At 35.6% G+C, this 26,815-nt stretch overlaps 1 protein-coding gene across 3 annotated transcripts in view; it reads left to right on the forward strand.

Annotated features, from left to right (window-relative positions):
• Nucleotides 1-26,815, forward strand: part of GNB1 (G protein subunit beta 1) — a 110,208-nt gene that overhangs the window by 42,729 nt on the left and 40,664 nt on the right. The window contains exons 2-3 of one of the 3 annotated variants that reach the window (XM_007481103.2): nucleotides 12,557-12,605; nucleotides 20,281-20,315. The gene's annotated coding sequence lies outside the window, so the exon portion shown is untranslated. Of the gene's footprint in view, nucleotides 1-12,556; nucleotides 12,606-20,256; nucleotides 20,316-26,815 lie in introns of those variants that run through there. The other 2 variants (XM_001363333.3, XM_016430055.2) reach the window with 2 other exon arrangements.

Genomic DNA, 26,815 nt, shown 5'->3' on the forward strand with positions numbered 1-26,815 from the left:
TTGCCTACGCCTTACTGCTCTTTTGTTTTGGAACCAATACATAATGTTCATTTTAAGACAGAAGTAAAGATTTTTTTTAAAAAGTGAATGGCTTGGTCAGTCTCTTGAGTGCTCCTGGATCTCAATACAGAGGTCCCTGTGGCCTTATAGTGCTTGTATAGTGAATGAATAATTATTGCTGGATGTCACTGGTGAATATATATCCTTGTTTTATGCTTCTCATGATGTTGCTACTCAGAGAGTAGATCATTGAACACGGGTATTTCAATTTCTGCCAAGAGATCTTGGATAATCTTGATGTTTACAAGAAGTTTGTAAGGACTTGACTGAGGAAAGCCATTAAGAGGTTGCATTTTATGTTAACCAAATTAAATGCATTTTTATAATCAAATAATAGAGAGTGGAGATCTTATATTCTTTTGCCTCACATCCAGTTATATGCCTGAAGATGTACTCTTATAGAGTCTGTGAAGGCCTCTTTGTTCTCCCCTTTTTAAACAAAAGATTAAGGTTCCCCCTAGATTTACATATAGATATTACATATTGATATTTGTCCTTCCTGTCATAGCCAAACTCCTAGAAAAAAGATATCTACACTTGTTTCTACTTCCTCTCACTCAATTTTCAACCCAGCAGTCTGTTTTCCAACCTCATCACTCAGTTGAAATGACTTCTGAGTTAAAGCTGATATCTCAGTTACAAGATCAGGTGTACTTCTCAATTCTCATCCTCCTTCACCTCTGCAACATTTGTCATGATGACCACCTTTTCTTTCTAGTTATTCTTTCTTCTTTGTATTTTCATGAGACTGATCCTCTTCCTTTGCTGTATCTTTCCCCCACTCCTTATTTGTGAGTATACCCCAAAGCTCTCTGTGGGACCCAGTTCTCTCTATGCAAATGACTCCTAGATATATCCAGCCCTGTCTCTCTCCTGGGTTTCAGTCCCATATCATCAGCTACCTATTGGACATTCTGAACTAGAGAATCCTGTAAGGACCTCAGACTCTCACCTTGTCTGAAATGGAACCCATTCACCATCACTCTCACCTAACCAAAAATCATCCTCTTCTAAAATTTTCTATCAAAGGTACTACCATCCTTTCAGTTGCCCAGGTTTGCAACTGGGGTTGCATTGACTGTTTATTCCCACTTATCTCACATAGCTAATCATTTTCCAAGACAGAAGAGCAGCAAGAATTAAGTAAGTATCTGAGATCAAATTTGAACCCGGTTCCTCCCAATTCCAGGCCTGACTCTTCGCTGTGCTATCTAGTCCTTCATTACCTTTCAACTAAACTATCAAAGTAATCTCCAAATTGACTTAACTCAAGCTCTTCATTTCTTCATTCTACTTTGCATATAGGAGCTAAATTGATATTCTCATTGTTTCCCCATTCTTAAATCTTCACTTTGCTATTTCCTCAAATTATCCTATATCTTTTCTCCCAGCCCTCAGAAAAAGATAGTTGCACTTACTGACTCCATTTCTTCACTTCTTATTTACTTGTAAGTCCCTTGAATTGATTTCATCCCTCATTACTTGACCAAAGTTTTTCTCTAATATATCAGTCATCTTTTAATTGCCAAATCAAGGGACTTTTTCTAATTCTTCATTGACATTGATCCTCCTGCTGCTTTTAAGAACCATCCCCTCCCCTACATGGTTTTCTGTTGTCCTCCAGCAACCCAAGCCTCAGCTTTCCTTGATGCTTCCTCTTCTCCCTGCAGTATTCAGTAAATTGCCAAGTCTTGTTGATTGTAATTTTATAAGAACTCTCAAAGCTGTCTGCTTTTCTCCACTTACATGGCCATTATCTAGATTAGTCCCTACTTAACTTCTTCCTAGACTATTTTAATAGCCTCTTAATGACTTACCTTTTTCTTTTCAAATCTGTCCTCCACAAAATTGCAAAAATAATCTTCCTGAGACACAGGTCTGACCATATCACTCCTTTCTCAAAAAGCTGCTCTGGCTCCCTTTTGCCTCTAGGATAAAATGTAAATTCCTCTGTTAAGCATTTATTTCTTGAGAAGTGATGTAATGGAAGACCTGCTGAACTTGGAATCCCAGGATTGAGTTTAATAACTTTTTCTCATCTGTTAAATGAGAGATTTGGGACAAATAATCTCTCAAGAACCGTCCAGCCCTAGATCTATGAATCTGTTTCCTTTTTGTATCCCTAATTCTAACCCAACAGGCCTGCTTAAGTTCCTCAAACACAGCTGTCTTCTGCTTCCTATGCTGAGGAGTAGAATGTACTCCCTCCATGGTATAAAAGAAAATTTTTGCTTCCTCCAAGATTCAACACAGGTAGAGTCTTCTAAAAGGAATCTGGAAGATTCTTGGTTTCCTCTAGTTGTTAAAATGCCCCCTCTTCAAATTTCATGTTTTACCTGTCTCTCAGCTAAGAACTTTGCCTCTTATTTTACTGAAAATGTTGGAGGCCATTCAAATCTAAGAATTATCCGCCCCCCCCCCCCCATTCCTGTATTAAGGTTTGTTTGTTAGATGAGAACTCTGTAATGTATATGATCTGGTCTTTAATGGCAAACCAACGCAGTTTTCCATTAGGGAATTCTGCCCCAGCTGGTAGATTCTTTATTTCTCTCTTTTATTAATAAATTATGGTTCCAATAATCAATATTCTAGGTGTTTGAACTCATTTGTGAGGTGACTCTCCTTATTAAGAAGTGACTTTCTTTGTCAAGCATAACTCTTCTATCTTCACAAGTGTTCTCAACCCATCCCATTTTCTCCAGCAGACTGCCCTTCTGTAATCCAACTCTCTCACTTCTCTTCATTCTCTTCCTCTCTACTAGCTCATTCCCTACTGCCTAAAAACATGACCATGTCTCCTCCATCTTCAAAAAAAACTTCCCTTGACCTTTCTGACTTTGCAATTAGCCCATACCTTTTCTGCCTTTTGTCTAAAGTCCTTGAGAAAGCCATATATAATAGGGCCTTCCCCTTTTTTCCTCTAATAAACAAGGGAAAGATAAAGCAAAGAAAACCATAGAACATTATGATTAATTTTTAAAATTTAAATAAGGTTTTAGCTAGAAGACTGGCAATGTGTTTTTTTTTATCTTTTTTTACCAACTTGGTTTTATTCCAGGAGCATAAGAATGGTTCAATATTAGATAAAACAATATTAGGTAAAAACAAACACAGTTATCTCGCTAAATGCAAGGGAAAAACCACTGACAAAGCACAACACTTTTATGCTTAAAAGGGAGGAACCACAAAATACAGATATAAAAGAATTTTTAAAAATATAATTTCTAAAACCAAAAGCTAGCATTGTATATAGTAGAGAAATACTAGAAGCTTTCCCAGTAAAGATTCGAATAAAGTAAGGCACCCCCTTACACTGCTATTATTTGACGTTGTTCTAGAAATACTAACAATAAAAAGCAAGAGAAAAAATTAAAGATATAATAATAAACAAAAGGAGATAAAACTATTTGAGGATGATGAATTAATTAGGAAATCCTAGGAAATCAGTGAAGGAACTAATTGAAACAATAGGTTTAGGTAAAGTAGTAGATTATAAAATAAACCCACAAAAAAAGCAATATTTTTGTTATAAAATCTAGATGCAGTGATGAAAAGAATTACACACTCATTGCCCATACAGATAAATAATTATTCCTAAAGAATGGCTTAATTAGCCATATTTGTACCTGGGCCATGACCAGTATAATAAATAAAGGACAATATTACAGAAATTAATTTTCAGATTTATGTTAAATTACCAAAAGAATTCCTTATTGAAGTAAATAAAATAAAAACAAAATTCATTTTTTAGGAACAATGAATCTAGGATTTTAAAGGAAATAATTTTTTTAAGGTATGAATGAATGGAAAATGATGTCAAAACTTGATTACAAAGCAACAGTCATCAAAACTGTTTGCTGGTTTAAAAAAAAAAACAGAAAAGATGATCAGTGCTTTATAAATCTGAAACCACTAATTATTTAGGAAAGAACACTTCACTTAGTAAAAACCTGCTCAGGAAATGGAAAAGCAGTCCTAGAAATTAGGCCTAAACTCTAACCTCTCTTACCCCAAATGAATATGTGACCCAAATCTTAAAAATCGTACCATAAAAACAATTAGTGAAATACAGCATGTGCCTATCACCACACTGGTTTCTAGGATTCTCCTTAAACTCTCAAGCCTCCTTGTAGAGGGCAGATCCCCAGTGCCCCAGGCTTACAGCCCAGGAGAAAAAATGTTCACCATCTCCCAATTCACAGATCCAAACTGTTGCCAAGACCTGTCATTTTTATCTTGCTTGCTCTTAGACTAGTGTGAGTTTAAGACCAGAAGCTATTCCCCAATAGATAAATGGTCCAAGGAGAATTGCCAACTATTAACTATGAAAGAAGGATCAAATCAAAAGTAACAAATTTAAAGCAACTCTGAGGTTCTACTTCAACAAATTGGCAATGGTGACAAAAGACAAAGAGATAGCATTGGGGAAATAATTACTTGGTTGGTGGAGCTATGACTTTAATTGGCCCAGTCATTCTGGAAAGCAGTCTGAAATTATATAAAGGAAGAATCTAAAATCTTTGACCCAGAGATTGTTAGATATTTATCCCCTAAGGAAAGCAGTGTCAAAAAGAAAGGCCTTTATACAACAAAATATTTATTGTTTTTGTAGTAGCAAAAGACGAGAAACAAAGTAGACATTTAAAAATGAAGACAGGATAAGTAAATTTTAATATATAAATGTAACAATATTAATGTATTTTACATGTAAGAAATTATGAACATGACTTCAGAGAAGCTTGGAAATACATAAACTGGTACTAGGTGGAATAGACAAAAAACAGAAAGATTATACAGTCATGTTTGTCAATGTCAGTGAGAAGAATGATGACAAGGAAATGACCAAAATTGAATGCTGTGGATGACTGAGGTTGGCCACAAAGACAATTAAAAAGACCTCCTCTCCTCATTTGCATAAGTGAGAGAGTATATAATTAGATCTTTTTGATAAATTCAGTTTTGAAGAGCATTTAAGTTTTTTCTTTATTATTAAGAATGACTTCTTGGGGGGGGTAGGCAATGCATTAAGAAATGTAAGTGAGATAAAAAACATGAGTAAAATTCAGTTTTTACACTTTTGCTCCTTTCTCCCAACAAGGCAAGATTTTTTTATTTTTTTACAAAAATGTATTGAGGATGTAACATCTAAAAACTTTATTCAACGTTGTACAAAGAGAATGATACACTGTGGCACAATCAAACATAATGGACTTCTCTACTAGCAGCAGTGCAATGACCCAGGACAATTCTGAGAGACTTATGAGAAAAAACTATCCACATCCAGAGAAAGAACTGTGGGGGTAAAAACACAGAAGAAAAATATACAATTTATTATGTGGTTCTATGGGTATATGATTGGGGACTTTAAGTGAACACTTATTGCAAATAGTAGTAATATGGAAATAGGTTTTGAACAATGATACATGTAAAACCCAGTGGAATTGCTCATTGGCCCTGGGAGGGGGGAGGAAGGACAGGGAAAGAACATGAATCATGTAACCATGGAAAAATATTCCAAATTAATTAAATAAGTTAAATTTTTTTTATTCAAAAAATAATAGCTAGAATTTATGTAATTTTGTAAAATGCCTTTTACATTTTTACATTTTTCTCATGATCCTCTTAACAACCCTGTGAGGGAGACACTTTTATTAGCCTCATTTTACAGGTGAAGAAACTGAGACAGACAGGAGTTAAGTAGCTTGCTTTGGGTCCTACAGCTAGTATTTGCCCCAGGATTTTTCGAGGAGTCTTCTTGACTCCCAAGTGTAGTGCTTTATCCACTCACTGTTCACCTAAGCTACCTAAAAAAGCAAAATATCAAGAAAATGGGGTCAGTTGGAGCCCCGTTTAAGTTGGAATTGGATTTTCCTTTGTTGAGATTTGTGTAGTAATTGAAGCTTTGACATATCCCTCGGATCAGCATTCAGTTGGTTTTAATTCAAAGATCAGTTCTTGGAGTCTAGCCTGAGTAAACATAAAACAATGCCAGGAAGGGGTGTGGGATTTGAAATCATGTGATTCTGACAATTGTTGACCATACTTGTGACTTAATAAATTTGAGAGGAATTTGTCATATATGTATGTAATGTTATAAATTCATAAATCCAAGATGATTACTTTTTAGAAAAGGTTTGACCTTTAAAATTTGGCTTACCCATAAGCAGTATTTTTTAATATCCTCTCAAGAACATGTATGCTAAGTAATCAAGATGATATATCTCCATGAAGGACAGATTCAGGCTGAAAAAGGGGGACTTGAGAGCTTCATTGCAAACACATCATATTAAGGAGTCATTGGAATTGTTGGGGAAAGTTGCTGTTCATCTGTGTTAATGGGGGGAACAATGTATTTAGTTGGTTTTAGCATATAGGGGTTTTTTATGTTTAATTTGAAAATTAGGTAAGTGATGTAGAAGTTAAGATATTTAAAAGTAGTAATGCCACACTGAAGACCTTCTTGAGGATTTACAAGAAAGTAGAATTCCAAATATAAGCAGACAACTTGGGTCCAAAATAGTTGCTATTTAATACAAGGCAAAACTGATTGGAGAAAATGGAACCTTGACTTAATTAGCCAAAATTAGGATATAAAAAATGGATGGTTTTCAGCATTCATTTCCTATTTTAATAATAGAAATTGACTGACATCCTTGCCTTATAGTTTTGTATTTTGAAGGAAAGATCATCAGATATATTACCTACTGCTGTTTGGTTTTATTCCTTTCCTAGGTCTATTTTGTTGCCTTTTTGTCAATTTTCTCTTCTGATAGAAAACATAGGAAGGATTCTTTTGCAAAAAGTACATAACATTTTTGTAATCCACTCAATTAACAGATCTCTACAATATTTGTTAATTCCTTGTAGGAGAAATAATTTAATTGGAGTGAGAACATTACTAGCACCTAACAAAATTTTTAAGTAACCAAAAGCCAAAATCTTCTTAAATGCCTGCTATCTATGAATTTGTTTTTATCACTTAACCTTTAAATTTTATTTGGCGAATTTAAGACTCTGATTTGAACTAGAACATAAATACTGCTTGAGACAATGCCCTGACAGCAGATTTTCAAAGAGGTATATCCACTAGCATGCCAAGTCAGAGCTGTGGTGTGAGTTAAAGGAATTGGGTCTATAATGTTAACACTACTTTTCACAAGATTATACTTTATCTAAAATTGAAAACATCAGACACTCTCTACTTCCCTTGTCTTGGCTCCTTTGAGCATTTTAGTTTGAACTTGTACACTCAGAACAACTAGTAGAAAAAATAGATCTTTCAGATAAATTCTATTGAAGCTATTAAGATCTTTGTGCATTATAGAACAGATTTTCTCCTTTTAATTATTAAGAACTCTGCCAAATTTTTGGACTTTGTGGTTAATACATGAATGTATGCTCTTAACTTGTGATTACAGTTTAGTACACTTGTGCATAAACATTTCGTTATAATAAAAACCTTTGAAAACAATATTACACTGTAATACTATGGAACTTCAGTAAGATACAGTTTGAAAGAAGAATAGATCCTGTCATATTTAAAAACAATTATGCTTATCAGATCTGAAGACAATAAAAATCAGGGAGGGGGCAGTCAGCAGATTAATTGTGACTGGATCCAGAAAGTCCTAGTAGGTTAGAATATTAATCTAAAGATGCAAGTCTTTTTTTCTTTTCCTTTTGTGGAAGCCTATGACTTAGGTTAGTCAAACTCCTGACATAGAAATTCTTCACTAATGGGAATAGGCAGATGGATCACCTGCAATTTAGACTTGGGAAATGCCTGAGGCACAAATGTTATTTCATTTGATCCTTTCAACACAGATATGGTTCAGTAATACAAGACTAACTAACATCTTATAGTAGAAGAAACTGAATCTCAGAGCCCAGCTTTATTCAAACCTAGGTCTATATTGAATCCCAAGTCCAATGCACTACAGTACAGTTTTACTGTTCTGAATAGTAAATGAGGGAGGAAAGTTTAGTGAACTGCAAGTTTACTGCGAGTCTCTGATGTCTTATGACCATGGTAGCTTTAGGAATCCACTTCTATTTTGCACTGTTTTGTTTATTTTAAACCCATATATTTTTTGCTTAGAATTGATACTGAAGTATTGGTTCTAAGGCAGAAGAGAAGTATGGGTTAAGTGATTTGCCCAAGGTCACAAAGCCAGGAAGTGCCTGAGGTTAGATTTGAACCCAGGACTACCTGATTTTATCCACTAACTGTGTTATATTTATTTTGAAAATAAAAATCCTCAGTCAAATCTTAGGGGAATTTTTTGTTTTTTAAATAACAAAAAAATATACTGTAAGCTGATGGTTCTTAATGTCTACCATTTAGGATTACTGTATGAAAAATTACTGTATAACAGCAGTAATTTTACATGTGCACATGTGGCAGGTGTGTATATTTTAAAAGAATGCTACTAGCCCTTTCTTCCTTAAAATTATTTCTACAGACTATTGAGTAATAAGATTCCAATGTAAGCATAGTAAAAAAATGACTAGCAAGTCATTTCATAGGCCTTCACAAAACTCATTTGATTAGGATAAGTACAAAAGGAATTGAAATTATTTTTAAAGGTTGATGTTTATTGAATACTTAATCATAAAAGACATTACTTTTATTCATCAAAATTTTTATACTTTAACCTTTTTTTCTTTAAAATTGGTGATATCAAAATTTAAAGGTACAAGCTTTAATAATGAGACAATGCCAAATTTTTGAAAGCTTCTATGCACATCTTTTAATCAGATTAAAAAAAAATTTTTTTTTTTGCATTCCTATTCCTTACCAAATGAACCTGATAAAATAACTGGTATTAAGAATCAAAATATACTTCAGCTTTAAGTAGGAACAACTAGGTGTAACACAGTTGATAGCGCCTGGAGTTGGGAGAAACTGGGTTCAATCTGGCCTCAAAATGATTCCTATCCAAGTGACCCTGGGCAAGTACTTAACCTCAATTGCCTAGCTCTTGCTATTTTTCTTTCTTAGAATCCATACTAAGATAGAAAGGGTTTTTAAAAGAAAAAAAGAAACAAGAATTTTGTTTTAAACCCATGCTGGTCTGGATCTCAGATAATTTAATAAAAACATAAATAATTGAAGTAACCCCAAAAAGACCAAAGATGGAAAAATTACCCCTGTCTGCATTTTTTAGGGGACAGACCTAGTTTTTCCTTCCCTCCAGGAGGACAAGATGTTTGGGCAGATAACAAAATGCTTTCTGCTTAGTTTGGGTGGCAAGAGACAAAAGAGGAATTTTTAGAAATATCAAAGGGCCAGTGAACTAACATTTGACTAAGTGAAGATAAAGACTCCTTGGATAACAGCCCCATTGTAAATCTAATAATTGCCCCCCCCCCCATTCCTGTATTAAGGTTTATTTGTTAGATAAGAACTCTGTAATGTATATAATCTGGTCTTTAATGTCAAACCAACGCAGTTTTCCATTAGGGAATTCTGCCCCAGCTGGTAGACTCTTTGTTTCTCTCTTTTATTAATAAATTATGGTTCCAATAATCAATATTCTAGGTGTTTGAACTCATTTGTGAAGTGTCCCACTTCATAATGAAGGCATTGTTATTGCATTAGACTGAATTACAAAACATGCAATACATTCAAGACAATGTTCAAAAGAGAATGTTTAACATTGTAGAGCACTTCTTTAGGTATTTGATCCAGGAATGCATTCCAGGGTCCTCACAAGGACATCCATTCTGTCTTATGAAATGGTTGGAGCTTCAGATTTAAGTTATGGCCCAATCCCCATTTTTAGTGACCTACTAGATCTCTCCATTTGACCCCTCAAATGAATGAGCTTATTTTATCCCCAATAGATCTCTAATGTCCTTTCCTTTCCTCCACATAAAAAAAAAATGTACCCTTTCAGTGATTGTAGCACCATTCTCAAAGACTCCCAACTCAAAATCTTAGAGTTATCCTTGATTCTTCACTCCCCCTCTCATCCAACATGATCTTTTTGACAGATTTTGACTATTCTATTTCCCTAATGTTCTTCCCCTTATTCTTTTACCACTAAAGTAAATACCCAAATTGTTCGTATAATCAGAGCCATAACCACAATGAGATAATGTGAGCTTTTACCAGGGACCCAAAACTTCAAGGATCCTGACAACATTTGTATTCCTTCAGCAAGTTGTTTCTCCTTGCAATACCCTAGGAGTCCTACCCCTGGGAACCAACAACCTGAGATTTTTATCTTCTGAACCACGGGATTTGCAGGAGGGAACTCCTCCAGGGGTCCCCAAACTATGGCCTGCTGGCCATATGCAGCCCCCTGAGGCCATTTATCTGGCCCCCACCACACTTCTGGAAGGGGCACCTCTTTCATTGGTGGTCAGTGAGAGGAGTTCTATATATGACACTGCTGCAAAGCCTGGCATCACTCACATACAGTACTACTTACAGTGACATAATCCTTCGTGGGGCACCTTGTTCTGAGAGTAACTGAATGAGAACGAGGCGCTGTGCAAAGGATGTGACTGCACAATGGAAGATATCAGCATGATGGATTCTGCACTGTATATATTGCTGCTCAGTATAGTGGTGGCAGTGATAGACCTGTGCAAGGTGTGACAGGCCCATCACAGCCAGCGCTATAGCCTCCACTATCCCAGACAGCAGTATACAGATTTGTTCATAGGTTGGTTTTTTTTATATATAGTCTGGCCCTCCAACACTCTGAGGGACAGTAAACTGGCCCCCTGTGTAAAAAAGTTTGGGGACCCCTGGTTTAGACTTTCATCACCTCTTACTTGGACAATGACAGTAACTTCTTACTTGGTTTCCCATTTATATCACTTTCCAACTTATGTGGTTTCAATCCTTTTAAAATTCAGTTTTTCTTTTAAACTCTTAATTATTATTACTTTAGCATGGAATTTTTTGAAGACCTAGTAGTATTTTTCATGCAATGGTCAATTTATTGTGTTCTTCAATTTCCCAGACCATCACCCCTTCCCAGTACAATCAAAAGTCTGTGAATAATTATACATGAGCAGAATAATTATTCAATTTCTTTGGTAAAGTATAGAATTTCACTGTTGTAATTGTGGAAGTTTTAGTTCAGTAGTCTTATTTATTCTTGTGTCCCCTTTATACATATATAAAGGATTGATAACTTTACCTAGGAAATGGCCCAAAATGGTTTCTTTTTTTTTTCCGCACGTTGAACCACATTGTCCTAGATCAGCATTGGTGAAGGTTTCAGGTTTGTGTGCCCAAACTGCAACTTCAGCTGCCTGTGAGCCCACACATTACCCCAGAGAGCAGAGTGAAGAAGTGCTTGTTTGGGGTGGCTGGTCAGAGGGGCAGGACATGCAAAAAATGTCCTCAGGGGCTGGGATGAGATGGAATAGCTCCCCCAGTGCCTGCTCAGCACACTTGCCAATACTTTGCCAAGACTGTCCTAGATTAGATGATCAACAGGCAGATTATTTCTCATGAGTACACATAGAAATCCAAACAAAGCATGCCTAATTTTGGGTTTTTAAATATATTTAGAGATTTTCCTCCCTTTGTACATCAGTAGTGTTTTAAACTTGCTCAATAATGTAATAGGATTTGAATGTGTGCATTATGCTGTGGTGTGAGTGGCCAGATAAAGCATTGAAAATTCAGCTATGTGAAATGGTTTTCATTTTTGTTATTTGTGGGATTTGTACTTCAGATGGGGTTTTTGGTTGCGGTGAGAATGAAGGTTAATGAAAGAACAGACAGGACCACAGCTCTGATTTAGCTATTTACTACCCAAAGAAATAGTGAAATACATTCAGTTTGCAGAATTACTTTTGATGATGATGTATAAGAAGATCCTTCCTGCATGAGAACCTCTTTATTTTGTCTGCAGCTATGTTTTTAATCCAAAAGGGTTAATCCCTATAGGTAATGGGTTCTAGAAAAGTCACATGTTAAATCAACATATTAAATACAGTCAGGAAATTTCCTAAATAAGAGAAATTCTATGATGAGTTATTTTGCTAAATGAATCATCCTTCATATTTGGTGAAGTGAGGCACCAAGTTCCATTGTTTTATGGTTTACTTTATAGATTGTTGGGGCAGACTCAGTTTGGAGGAAAGGTTTAGATTGTAAGAAGTTTAGGGATTGAAAGATTTCAGATCCCTTACTCTGTAGAAACTTGTCTAAATGTAGTGTGTGTTTTTAATTACCAGATCATACCATTAAGTAATTTTTCTATAGTATTTCTTTTCTCTAAAGTGACTTTCTAATTGCTGTATGAAAACAGAATCTAAGGGCATCAAAATGGTTTTTCCAAAGAAGATATTCAAGTCAATGTTTATTTCCCACAGAATTTAAATTGCAAAGTACAAGACTTTTGTTAGGGGGAGATAGGCATGCATGCAGTTACCCAACCTAAATCTGTTTAGTTATTTTAAATTTTAAATTTTAAATAATGTGTATCCCCTTAAGTGAAATGCAATCTTTTTTTTCCCTTTATTACAGATAAGTTTACATGTATTGCAGACCAGATCGGAAGCACTTCTGATTTAAGGTAACTAATATAATGTTAAACCAACTAGTATTTTTAAAGTAAAATATTTTCCTTGTTATAATTCAGCTTCATTCTTCCATATCACTAAGTTCACATCACTTTGTTTTCTGAGCCAATTTCTTATTGAATGTAATTCACTCTCAGGATAATATGCTCATTGACTCTGTGAAGGAGGCATCCAGTTACTGTTCAAAAAAATCAGAAAGTGGTCTTAGAAGTGGTTGTGATTTAAAGTCCCTTAGCACCTTGATTTAGGGTAGGGTTATAAGCAAGTTCTCTGTGTTGGTTGACTGCTTTTACATGAGTCTTTTTGGCTTTATGAATGATGTAGCTTCTACCTCTGACCCACAGTAATTCCTCTCTTCTCTGAACTCCTGTTGCATCACACTAGGGGTTATCTGTAACTTTCCATTTTGGGGAAATATGAGGCAGATTTTCTTTTTCTTTCAATTGAAGGTTGCATATGTAATAAAAGCAAAGCTATGTCTTTAAACTTGTAGCTATTTAAACTCGAAAGTGTGTTTCAAATCCTATAGAAAGGACACACTGGCGAGATGGCCGCCTTCAGAAAGTCTTAATATGCAAACAGAGCATTGAAGAGTACAACTCAGTTGTATCATAAATTTGGCATGAAGAAGAAGGTGTTGGCTATCATAATCATCAAACATCAGACTCATGATTTTGCTTGCTTTCTGAGGATTTAGGATTTTTTAGATGATTTTTAGGGTAGCTCTGGTCTTCAAACTTTTCTATATATAACTTTAAGCTGGTGCCTTTTTTTTTTCTCAACGTGTTTTCTTATAGCTTAGGCATTCAAAATATACCAACATGACCTCAAAGGTAGGATTGTTCTTTTTTTAAAATAGACATGGAAACATTTAAATGTTGAAGGTACCTCTTAAATAAACCCTTGTGTTATCATTGCTATCTCTGCCACCTCTCCTGCTGGCAAATTACATAAAAAGGCAGCCTGAGGATATGTGTAAAGGCAGGCTGGCCTCCTTTGCCACAGATAATGATAGGGATTGTGTATGGGTTAATGGTGTAGTTATCAATCTGAGGATTTCTTTAGCATGAACTAGTAATACTAAGCTAATTCCTTCTCTCTATTAATGCTTTCTTCCTGAATCCCAGACATATAGAAGGTTTTAGCAGCAAGTCAAATGGAAAGATCCTGTGGTCTTTAGGGAACAGTGACAAAGCCAGGTGGTAATGCATCTTTACTGTCATTTCCACTAATAATCGGATCAGTTTCTGATTTCAAGCCCAGGGGTAATTGTGGTGAGAACTTTCTTGTTGGGATCTTCAGTACAGATAATCTTTCATGTCTGCAAAAACAATTACCAAAGGAACTGCTTCCAAGGGCGATGACTGCAAGGACTGGGCTAGAGTACCTGTGGTTTGGAGAGATGCTGCCTGCCCATTGGCCACAGTTGATCAGCAATCCTTTCTTCAGCAATTGCTCCTTTCAATAGTGTCTATGAGGAACCAAGCTTTGGAGACAGGAATAGTGGTTTCAGGGTCCCAGTGTCTCCATTGGGCTAAGAGGGGAGTTGATGGTAGTTTGACTTGCCCAATAGATGCCAACTGCTATCTCTCATGTTTCCTTGCTGCTTCAGCAAGCTAAACTTCACTGCAGTTTGTGGGAATGGCTGGCCCTCTTCTTGCTCCGTAGGAGTTGTTTTTCCAGGTGATAGCTAGTCTGGAAGAGGTATCATTGAATGCACCTATGTTATATGCAGTGGTGTAAGGCTATGCCTAATATTCTACCTGGTGGATAGATGTCTGTATTAGTGCTCCTGAACTTTTTTCCCCTTTATTTTTTTTTCAAATTTTCCTTTTTTTAATTGTGAACTGAAAAAAATCAATGAACACAAACATTTTAGTACAAAAAGGAGAAAAGAAATTCATATGAAAGATCTTAATGAAATTCTCCTTACTTATGTTTCCCAAGGTAATCAATAAAGAATTAAAAGGGAGTAAAAACTTAGCAAAACTAACAAGCCTCAGAAAAGCCTGATAATCATGTGTAATAGTCCACAAACACAATCCTCTACCTCTGCAAAGAAGTGATTAGAAGCTATTCTCTTGTATCCCTTCTTTGGAGCCAGATTCTGTAGTCAACATATTCTTTTTTTTTCCTATAGCACAGTCTTATTCCATTATTTAGTAACCATCATTTAGCCTTTCCTCTAGTCAATGACAATCTACTTTGTTTCTAATTCTTTGCTACAAAAGAAAAGTTTTGGTGTGTATGAATCCCAAATAAATGTGGTGTTTTTTTAATGGCTGAAATATTAAACCACTTCCTTTATAGATCATAACATAATACATTAGTTATCAATACAGGAAGCACAAACCAAAAGGGAGGATTAGCAACAAACTCCTCAATAATGAATGAGTCAAATAACAAAAAAAATGAAGAGAAAGACATATTAAAATTTCTAGGGGTCAGCTAAAGCAATCTTTATTTAAAGCTTACTTTGTATCAGAGACCAGAATTTTTTTAATTTTAAAAAACCACATAGAATTACAAGAGGAATTAATCTTATTATAGTTAACAAAATATTTTTAAAATATATTCATGGACCAGGTTAAAAATTCTTGCTTTGTTTTAGGATGAAGAAATTCAGGCATTTAGGACAGCTAGATGGCTCAATGTAAAAAAGAATCAGCCCTGAAGAGAAGAAGTCCTGGGGTCAAAATCTGGCCTTATTCACCTCCTAGCTTTGTGACCCTGGGCAAGTCACTTAATCCCAGTTACCCAGCCCTTATCACTCTTCTGCCTTGGAACCTGATACTTAGTATCAATTCTAAGGGAACATCTGTAGTCATATGGGAAAATGCCCAGAATCACTATTGATTAGAGAAATGCAAATTTAAACAACTGAGGTACCACCTTACACCTATCAGATTGACTAACATGTCCAAAAAGTAAAATGATAAATGTTGGAAGGAATATGGGAAAATTGGGACACCAATAAACTGTTGGTGAAACTGAGAACTGATCTGATCATTCTGGAGAACAATTTGGAACCCTACCCAAATTTTGCATACCCCTTGAATCTAGCAATACAAGTACTGGATCTATATCCCAAAGAGATTTTTTTTTTAAATGGAGATAGAACCTATTTGTATAAAAATATTTATAGCTACTCTTTTTATGGTGTCAAAGATTTGGAAATTTGAGGCGATATCCATCAATTGGGGGATGACTGAACAAGTTGTGGTATATGATTGTAATGGAATGCTATCATGCTATAAGAAATGTTGAACGGGACATTTTTCAGAAAACACTAGGTAGACTATGATGGAATGTGAAGTGAGCAAAACCAGGGGAGAACATTGTACACAGTAACAGACAGCAATGTTATGTATGCAGTAATCAACTAATGACTTAGCTATTTTCAGTAATAAAGTGATCTAAGACTACTCCAACATGATGAAATATGCCAGAGAAAGAACTGATAGAGTCTGTATACAGATAGGAGACTTTTTTATCCATTATTTTTTCATGACTTTTTTTTTAGTAATATGTCTTTTCCAAAATATGACAAATATATAGCTATATGTTTTGCATGATAGCACATGTATAACTAAATCAAATTGCTTATCATCTCAAAGGAGGGGAGGGAAGGAGAAAATATGGAACTCTATTAAAAAATAAAGGTTAAAAAACTTTTCTATATGTAATTGGGAGGAAAGAATAAAATATTACCGGGGGGGGGGGGGGGGGAATTCTTGCTTTGAAAGAAAAATTGTATCTCTAAAAACATATACTAACAAGATTTTAAAAGATTAATGAAAGAATGCCCGGGTTTTGTTTTTTTCTTTATGAGAAGACTTAACAAGCTCAAAATAAAAAGGGAAATCTCAACAACTGGAAATAAAATAGATAAATTCAAAGCAATTATTTTAGAAATAAAATTTTTAAATGTCTGAACATTTTCCACCAGCACTTTGAATTTTGAGAATTCAAAAGAATGAATGATTTATCAAAAAAACTTAATATATCCTTTTAGTATTCATGTCATCAGCAAACTTTTACAGTGCTTAAATTAACAAAATACCATTTTTTTAAAACCTTATCTTCCATCTTAGAATCAATACTGTGTATTGGTCCTAAGGCAGAAGAGTGGTAAGGGCTAGGCAATGGGGGTTAAGTGACTTGCCCAGGGTCACACAGCTAGGAAGTATCTGAGGCCAGATTTGAACCCAGGACCTCCTGTCCCTGGGCCTGGCTCTCAATACACTGAGCCACCCAGCTGCCCCCAACACACCATTTCTTTAAAAATCCTAACTAATCTATTTTCAAAAAAGTAAATTTAACTATTTGTAAGTGAGCATTTCAAAAAGAAAAAATCCTACTTCATATGGATTTATAAAACCATGCCAAAATTATAAAGAACATTTAATGTTTATACTGTACAAATTAGTTCTCAGAAATTGGGTTTTTTTTTAAGTTTCCACAAAACTCTCCTTCTTTACTGATAACATGAATGTTTACTTAAAAATCCTAGGGAATCAGCAAAGAAACTGAGACATAAGTAACATTTTATAAACAAAGTCCAAAAATCAGCAACCTTTACAGTAGTAACAGAATCCAGGAAGAAATAAAGAGGGAGGGGGTGTATTCAAAATAACCACAGAAGTCATGAACTTTTGGAGAGTCAGTTTACCAATACACCTTACCTCTTTATGTACTAAAAACTTAGAAAGTTGTTGTGAGCAACTGTGTCAAACATACTGCCCGTACACCTGAAACAGATTAAAATGTAATTGAGAGGTTGTTTTATTAGATCGTGTTACTTTTTTTTATGTTCCCCAACTACTGGGGAACAAAATCAAGTTCTGCCCTGTCAGAAGTGTCCTCTAATGAATTTTTCAATGTTTATTATTAATAGAATTTATTCACAAGTGTTCCAGCCCCTCCCCATATCATAGGAGGCATCATTGGGGAGACATACATGTTCATACAAATTATGTCTTTCATATTTCCACCTTTCAGTTCTCTGTGGAGGTTATGTTCACAATTTATTCTTCAAGAATTAAATCTGTATCTGTGTATAATGTTCTCTTGGCTCTGTTCATTATCCCATGTAGTTCTTTCCAAATTTTAGTAAATATTTGCCTGTTCATTTCTTATGGTGCAGTAGCATTCCATCATAATCCTGTACCACAGTTTGTCTAGTCATTGCTAGACAGTTTTGGGGCAGCCTCTCCATTTCCAGTACTTTGTCACCACAGAGAGCTGCTATAACTATTTTGGAACATATAGATTCTTTTATTTTTTTCCCTGATCTCCTTGGGAAACAGACTCAGCACTGTTTCTAAGGGGGCACACAGTTTTCTAACTCTCTGGGTATAATTCCAAATTGTTCTCCAAAATGGTTGTATTCCACCAACAGTGTACAGTGTTCCCATTTTCCCACATCCCCTCCAAGATTTGTCATTTTAGCTAGTCTGATGGGTGTGAGGTGATATTATATCATAATTGTTTTGGTTTGCATTTCTCTTATTAGTAGTGATTTAGAGCATTTTTTCATGTGCCTAAATGTGAGGTCACATTACATTTTGAAATAAGTCAAGAGGCAGCTGGATGGTTCAGTGGACAGAGGGCCAAGCCTGGAGACTGGAGATTTTGGGTTCTGTTCTGGCCTCAGACACTTCCTAGCTGTGTGATCCCAGACAAGTCATTTAATTCTGATTACCTAGCCCTTGCCAGTCTTCTGTCTTAGAATTAATGCTAAGATAACAGAAGATAAGGCTTGAAGTTGGGGGGGGGGGGAGGCTAAACAAACAAAAATACCAACTCAAAACCACCCATGGCCCACTGGGATTCTAATGTTCAGATGGTAGTCCCTATGCCCAGTTGCTTAAGAATACTGAGAGGAACAGCTAGGTGGCACAGTGGATAGAGAGCAAGACCTGGAGACAAGACGTACTGGATTCAAACCTGGTCTCAGATACTTCCTAAATGTGTAACCCTGGGCAAGTCAATTAACTCCCATTGCCTAGCTCTTACCACTCTTCTACCTTGGAACCAAAACGTAGTATTATCCTGGGAAGAAAATACTCTAGCTTACTCAAGTAAATAAAATTAAAAAAAAAAAATCCAGGGTTCCATACCTAGTGCTAGTAGGTTACAGAATTGAGACCAGCCATGCCATCCCTGGCTGCACAGACAAATTACAAAGTTCTGCTTGAAGAAATGTAAACATTTTTGTTCTTTGTTAATAAGAAATGCCTTTCTGTAGAGTAGTGTAGGTAGGAAAATGTAGAGGATACAAAAACAAAAGACCTTAATGAACTCTTAATATAGAGAGAGTAAAAGTGAGTGAACCGCAAGGAAACCTATCCATTAAATAGGTTAAAATTGCAAGAAGCAAAGTGGGGCTCTGTGGCCAAAGTGGGATTTGCTTAGACTGTCCTGTGGCATCCCATTTCATTTGTGCCAGTTTTATCAACTAAAGTATCAACTTTTTTAAAGAAAGGAATTAGATCTTACTCTATTCTAGTAGTTCCCTCTCAGCCTAAGCTCAGTTCAATCCTGGAACATGCAGTAAACTCTCTCAGAAAATAAATATTAATCATTTGTCCCCACAGAGTAAGTATCAAGCTATTAAAAAGTTTGTACATTTGTACAAACCTGTCATCACTGTTGAAGGTTTTGGTGCAGGAGCTAAGGAAAGCTCATATCCTCCTATCACTGTGTTACTTATATCATCTTGACATACATATGGCAGTTGTGTGACTTAAAACAAAATAGGTTGGTAATAAGTGACAAAGGAATGGAATTAGCATCTTAAATCAGTTCCAAGAATGTTCTAGCAAATAAGCAGAAACTATAACTTTCATTTCCTTTTACTTCCCCAGTAGTTAACTGAAGTATAATTAAATTTTCCAGATAGGAGTTTTGCTAGTGTATTATTGATGTAGTGGAACCTGCTTTCCTGATTTGACACTGCCCAAAGCCAAGAGCTTTTCTGTCTTTTGTAGTAGCAAAAAATCTAAAAATTCTTTTCCATCAGTATCTATATTAGAGACAGACATGAAATCAGATTCATTTTTCAGGCCTTAATGTGAAATTTCTTGAATAGAATGGTTTTTAAAATGGGGTTCTCCAACCTCTTTAAATTCTTAGCAGCATATTGAAAGGAACAATTGGTTTCACCCCCATTAGGAAAGCTATAAGAACTCATTGGCCTCTTTTCTTTTTCACTCTTTTAACTAGTTTCTTCTACCTTTGTCATGACATTTTTTTAAGGAATAAATTCCTTTTGAATCTTAATTATTCATATTTTAAAGCCAAAACAAAGCTTGAGACTAGTTATATTAAAAAATACTTCTATGCAAATGTTTATGCTGATAGAGAAAATTATACCAAATCGCTTGAATAGTTACAAAGCAATATCAGATATTTTCTTAAAAATAGAACACAAAACTGGATACAGCATATGACCTGTTGATTGAGAAATGGATCAACAAATTGTATATGAAAATGATTGAGTTCTGTTATAATTATTTTATTCATCATAAGAAATTATAATCATGAAAAATTCAGCAATACTTGAAAATATTTATCAACTAAATAGAGTAAACAGTACCAGGAAAACAATATAAGAAAAAGAATAGCTAACATTTATGTAGCTTTTTCTTTGTGCTTTATTTACAGTTATTCTCATCTGATCTTCACAGCAACCCTAGGAGGTAGGTGCTTTTATTACTCTCATTTTGCAGATGAGAAAACTGAGGCAAATAGAGGTTAAGTGACTTGTCTAGGTTCACACAACTAGTCAGTGTCTGAGGCTGGGGTTTATCAGAAGTCTTCATACTCCAGGCCTGGTACTCTACCCACTGGGCCACTTAGTTGCCTCAGTGGACTACAGAAATGGAAATGGAAATAATAGAAAAACAAAGCTGAATGCTATAATTGTAATAACCAAACTTGTGTTATCAAGGAGCAATGGCCAAAAGCAGAGTAAAACCTGAAATTTAATGAAGATGGATCCAGGAGAGGCAGATGGAACATTGAACCAGCGGGGGAAGGGAGAATTTGAGAATTCTATTGGAGTATTCAAAGGAGGAAAAAACTGTTGGCCAGAGCTGAGTCTGGTCACTCACTCACTCACTTACCATCTCACTCATTCACTCTCTCACCAGAGACTCTGACAAGAGCTAAGGAGAGTTGCTTTCCAATACCCTTTCTACCTGACTGAGCAGAAGAAGTTCTTGCCCACTGAAGACCTCTGCTGATTTAAACTCACTTTCTCTTAGGGGAAAGTCAAACCATTTCTCTGAAGAGACTTTATGAGAAAAACCTTCAACAGTTAATAGGGAAAAGACATTAAGGGACCTCCTATCTCTTTCCTCTACCCCTCTCTTTCCCTATCTTTCTTTCCCAAGAAATAAATTAGCCATTTAGTATACAGAAGACTGTCTCTAGGTATTATAATAGGAGGGAAGATTTCAAAAGTCAAAGAAGTTGGGAGGAGTTGACTCACCTTGTGGTCAGGTCAAGACTCCATTAAGATTGTTTAGCCTTCGTGGAGGAAGGCAGGAGGTGGCTACAGAGTAAGAAGTCCCCACTGACAGCTGGTTTCCTATTCCTAGCATTTTAAAGCCCCTCTCTCTGTCTATCCCACTATTACACTTAGTAAAGATAAGAAAATGTGCCCCTTCTTTCCCAGGTATGGTCAGTGAATGTAGACCATTACATATATACCATCAATTTCAGTTATTATGCTGGGTAGTTTTACTGAACTGCTCTTATTCCTTGTTATAAAAGATGATTTATTGAAGGGAAATGTGTCTGGAACTAAAGGTTATGCAAAGACAAAATATTAGTGAAAATTTTAAGTACATGGGAAGGATAAAGAAGAACTCAATGAGTTATTAAAGTATATTAATCAAAGAATGGTTAAGGAACCAGCTTCTCTTTGGATTATCTTCTCTTCCTTCTACCTCACCCCTTTCTTTCAAGTTGAATCCCCCAGGAAAATAACTATTCCTGTATCACACAGTACCCTGTGAGTTCTCACTAAACTGTAGGTCCTGGGCCCTACTACTTGGAAATCAACATTAGCAAAGAACAAAGGCATTTACTAAAATGCCTGTATAAGAAAACACACTAACTGAAACCTCTCACCCCTTACCTTATGTGCATTGTCACATAAAATATACATTGCATCAGAGGTCCAGGTGGATGTTTATAGATTTCACAAATAGGAAATATAGTATGGCATAGTGAAGTAAGTGCTGATTTTAGCCATAGGAAGTAGACTCCTCTGTAACTGGGCAAATCACTTTAACCCTGGAGCCTCAAACAACTTGCTAGCATTTATCTCCAAAGTAACAGAGTGTGAACTGTGTTTTAGTGGATGGGCTCCCAGTAATTCTCTCATACTTGATAAAATCACAGGTGCTTGATATATTCACATATTAACCAAGGGGGGGGGGTGTATTTAGATTCCTATTAAGATAGGCATGGTGGTCCAGGAGAGTTGTGAGTTAAGCCCTTTATGGGAGATATACTACAAGGTAAAGCAGTTTCTCTTAAATAGCATGGTAATAGTATTCTTTGATGCTTCATTAATCAGTCGACAAATAGTAAGCACTTACTGTAGTTAAATGAGTAAAGAATTAGTGGGGTGTTCAAGATGAAGAAGGATTAGGCCTAGAGGAAATGGAGAAGTGGCAGTGCTATAAAAAGGTGGGGACTAAGGATAAATAAGGTGAGAATTAATGGGTTGCGAAGAAGGTGAAAGAAGCTTACAGAGGGAAGCTACAAGGTCAGATAATGGAGAGAAGACTCGGTCATAAGTAACATGGTAGACTGGAGAAGGCAAGGACATGTGAGGTAGAGAAAGTGAGAGTGTAGGGGCCAAGAAGAAATATTGGGGGAAAGGAACTCAGGAGAGCCAAGGCAGATATTTTAGACATTGCCAGTATTTGGATGAAGTATCAGGAAACTTTCTTCCACAGCTAGCTTGGTAGCAATAACTGTGAGGGAGGGCAGGCTAAGAGAGACAGTGCCCAAGGCACCAAGTTGGTTTTGTGCAAAGGAACAGAACCATAGGTACTTACTCTAATTTCATTTTTATTGGCCTTTTGAAGCTTTTCTCCTTTACAGGAAATATAAACCTCAGCAATCAGATAGTTAGTAGATTTAACCCTACACAGACACATATGTGCCTCCTTTTTTATTTCTTTCCCTTCCTTATGAGAACTACCTCAAATTGAGAGCAGAAAGCTTCCTGTCACCATCAGAGGAGGAGGAGCAGACGTAACAGCAGAATCTTAAAACGAGAGGACATACTACAACCCCAAGACCAAAAGGGTACCAGCCCTGTATGCCTTCTTGGAGCAGGAAGTAGAATTATATTAGAATGAAGGAGGGCCATGTCTTCTTCCTCCCTGCAGGCACTTCTAAGTATATGAGAGAATCAGAAATATTGCCCAGTACATTTTAAGGAACCAGGAAGAAATGGTTTAAAATAATTAAGGTTGCCTAGAAACAGTCTAAAGATCACTAAGATTTCTCAGTTTCATTGAATCATGAAGGTTTAAAATTCAGAGAGACTATCTAAGGCAACCCTGTATTTTATGGCATGAAGAAAATGCAGTTAAGTAACTTGCCCTGGATCACATGACTAGTAATTGTCAGAATCTGGATCTAGAACTTAGATCTTTATACTCATCTGTTGTTCTTGCAACTATACTATATTGCTTCCTTTTTCTTTTGTGATCCATAGTTTAAATCTGATTTTTGTTTTCTTTCAATGTTGCCCGTTTAAAGTAATGAGTAACATGATGCTATATTCCTAATTCACATTGCATTTATGCTTTTTAAGAAAACAAAATTAGAAGTTTGGATCATTAAAGTATATAATCTATCCCCACCAGGCTTATATTTGAATGTCTATCAAAGAGAGAATTAATGACAAGATGTTTTTTCTTTGGTCAACAAGATTAAGAGGATTTAGACTTGAGGCAGAAACCTAATTAGCATATTCAGCCTTTTGGCAACCATTTCATTTGAGCCTGGTGAAGAAGCATCAAGCTCTTTATTCATAAGAAATCTGTTTTGAGAAGACCTAGTACCAGGTTTAAGGGAAAGTGAGGTAAGTGTGGCATTGATCTTTAATCTTTTCAAAGGCCTATGAATAATCTTTGTTTCTAATATTAAAGTTCATGATAGCCTTATAAACTCATAGCTAGTGAGCTAATTCTAATTAAAGTTTAGTTTGCCCCAAAGTAAAATTGTTTCAAATCACTAGCACTTACTTCCTAAACCTTCAGATGATCACTCTTATTTGTGAAGACTCTATGAACACCATTTTATAAGCCATATCTAGGCCAACAAAATTCACATGATAACTTTTCTCTTAACATTATCATATTTTTAAAAAACCTGAATAACAAATCCTAATTCTTTTACATACCATAAAAAGTCCTTTCCTGACTGGTAGAGAAACTTAAATTCAGAGTTTATGAACTGCAGTAACTTTAGGACAACCAATACAAGAATATTAATTTTTTTTCTAAGCCTTTATATTTATGAAATTAGATAGATTAAATGTTTATTGTCTAAAGTTGTCATGAGTGACTTACATTTGGAGAACTTAAATGTCAATAAAATTGCAATTCTGATGTCTGTCAGAATAATTTATTGGATTATCTGTATGTATTTTCTGGTTGTGATTTTTTTGGTGTTTTTTTAACCCTATCTTATAATCAATACTGTGTATTGGTTCCAAGGCACAAGAGTAGTAAGGGTTAGGTAGTGTGGATTAAGTGGATTTTCCCACGGTCTGAGATCATATTTGAACCCAGGACCTCTCATCTATAGACCTGGCTCTCAGTCCACTGAGCCACCTAGCTGCCCCACTGGTTGTGATTTTAAAAACATACAAATCTTTGAAATATATGTGTTGAACTAGAGTAATTCACTTGGGGAGTATCACTCTCCTCTAAGTATAAATTGCAGACTCATATCAAGGTCATAATAATTATAGGATAGATGATGAATATTAACAGAAATTTCTTGGAGAGCATATAAGACTTAATAAACAGTGATAATCAGATGTGATAGGTCATTTGGGTAGACTTTTTTAAAAATGTCTGTAGTATTATTAAAATATGTAATCTTATAAATATTGTTAGCAATTTAACTGTTTCAAGTTTCCTTCCCTACCCTTTTGCTGAATAAAATATTTTACTCTCTGATACTTAGTAAATCTTGGGACTAACCTTAAATATTTTAAAATTTTGATTGTTTTTAAGAATAAGTGCAACTTTTTAAATGGATGAATTCATTATAGTTAATGGGGGGTGTTTCCTGGGAATTTGGGGTTCCATTATACCAAAAAAGATAAGCTCCTACATTAGAGCATAACAGCAATATGGCCCAAAACAGACTATTTATTCAGTACTTAAATTAGCCAGTTAATTGACCAAAGGAAAAAAAGCCCTGTTGATTGATCTGACTACATCTTCAGTTCTCATTAGTCTTCTCAAATGTCATCTTTTACAGAGAGGAATAGGCAAAAGGTAATTGAGAATAATAGATTCCTACTGATATATTAGGTTAGTAGTATCAAGTTTGTATGTTGAGTATATTCCCATTTTATAGGTTTAGAAAGTCTTGCCAAAAGGTTAATTCATCTAAATTACATTTGAAAATAGTTTTTTTTAATGTTTCTGTTTTCAGAAAATTACCTGTCTAGCAATGTTAATATTTTACCAATACACTTTACTATTTGTAATATTAGAAAAACATTATAAAGAAATTGATCAGTTACGTTATCTTGGCTCACTGTAAATATTAACTTAGTTATTGTTTTCTTTGTATGCCATTTCTTTTCTTTGGCCTTATTTTGGTGAACCTCATTTTGGTTAGCTTTCTTTGTTTTTTACTTAATTTTTAAATCATTCTAGTAATTCATGTCAAATGGGGAAACATCATCTTTTTCCACTTTGCAGACAAAGTGGAATAGCTCCCTTGAGAAGCTATCATCTAACCAGGAAGGAGGGCAGGTAGAAGGGAGAGCCATTAGCAGGATTCTTGTAGAAAGGGATGCTTGAGTTGAGTCTTGAAGGAAGCTGGGGGGGGGGGGGGTTGTGATGAGGTGAAGGTGCATTCCAGGCTTGAGAAATAACCAGTACAAAGGCAGAGATAGGAGATCGGGGTGGGCTGAGTTTAAAGAACAAGACTCTACTCTGTAAAAAGAGGAACTTTGTATAATAAGGCCAGAAAGGAGGATGAGGCTAAGTTGGTAAAGAATGTTTGGTACCAAACACAGATGTTATATTCAGTCCCAGAGGTTGTAGGAAGCTGCTGGAGAATATTGAGTAGATGTGATTTCTTTTAAGAAAATCACTTCAGTAACAAGTTGGAGAATGGATTGGATTGGAGTGGAATTAGAAAATCCATTAGGAAGTTATGGTGGCCATGACTGCTGAGGGAAGAGAGAGGGGCAGTTTTGAAGAGAGAGTACTATATTCAAGTGTATAATCAATAAGGTCCTACAGAAGAATCTGGATTTACTATAAAGTGGCTAATGAAAAGATAGAATCAGAACACTTTGGTTTAGAAGAGAAGAACCTTGGAAATCATCTAGTCCAATCAAATCTACCTTGTAGGTCATAAACTAAGGCCCCACAAAAGCCAGTACTGGGATTCCAACTCAGATTCTCACTTTGACTGCAGATGCTTCGTATTTTCACCTTCATCCTATCTAGAGCTTCACTACGCTACAGTTCTGTGTCCACTTTATTATTTTGAACTGTAAAGATGATGATCATCACAGCTCAAAGGAGAGGCAAGGCATTCATTCACATGGCTTGCTTATAGACTGTTGAATGAGATTTCTAATGGAAAATATCTTAAAGGTAGGGATAAATAAAAGCATGGTGATGGTGAATGTGGGTCAGAAAGGAGAGCAGACTATTTAAGACTCTCAGCAGAATTTGTATTAGTGGATTTGAACGTCTAAGTGAGCTGATTCATCACTCTTAGAGCTTAACAATGACATTGGGACTTGAAGAGAGAATCTACATCTACATAAACGTGATAGTACAGCTTTCCTAAGGCTTTGGAGGACAAGGAATGGTGATGAGAAATAGAACAGATTGAAAGTGAGTAAGCTAACTCTACATAAATTGCTTTCCTTACTCCTAGGGACAAGGTTAACTAATTCATGTTTTTA

The sequence above is a fragment of the Monodelphis domestica genome, chromosome 4 (genome assembly GCF_027887165.1).
Source record: "Monodelphis domestica isolate mMonDom1 chromosome 4, mMonDom1.pri, whole genome shotgun sequence".
In the NCBI taxonomy this organism is placed as follows: Eukaryota; Metazoa; Chordata; class Mammalia; order Didelphimorphia; family Didelphidae; genus Monodelphis; species Monodelphis domestica.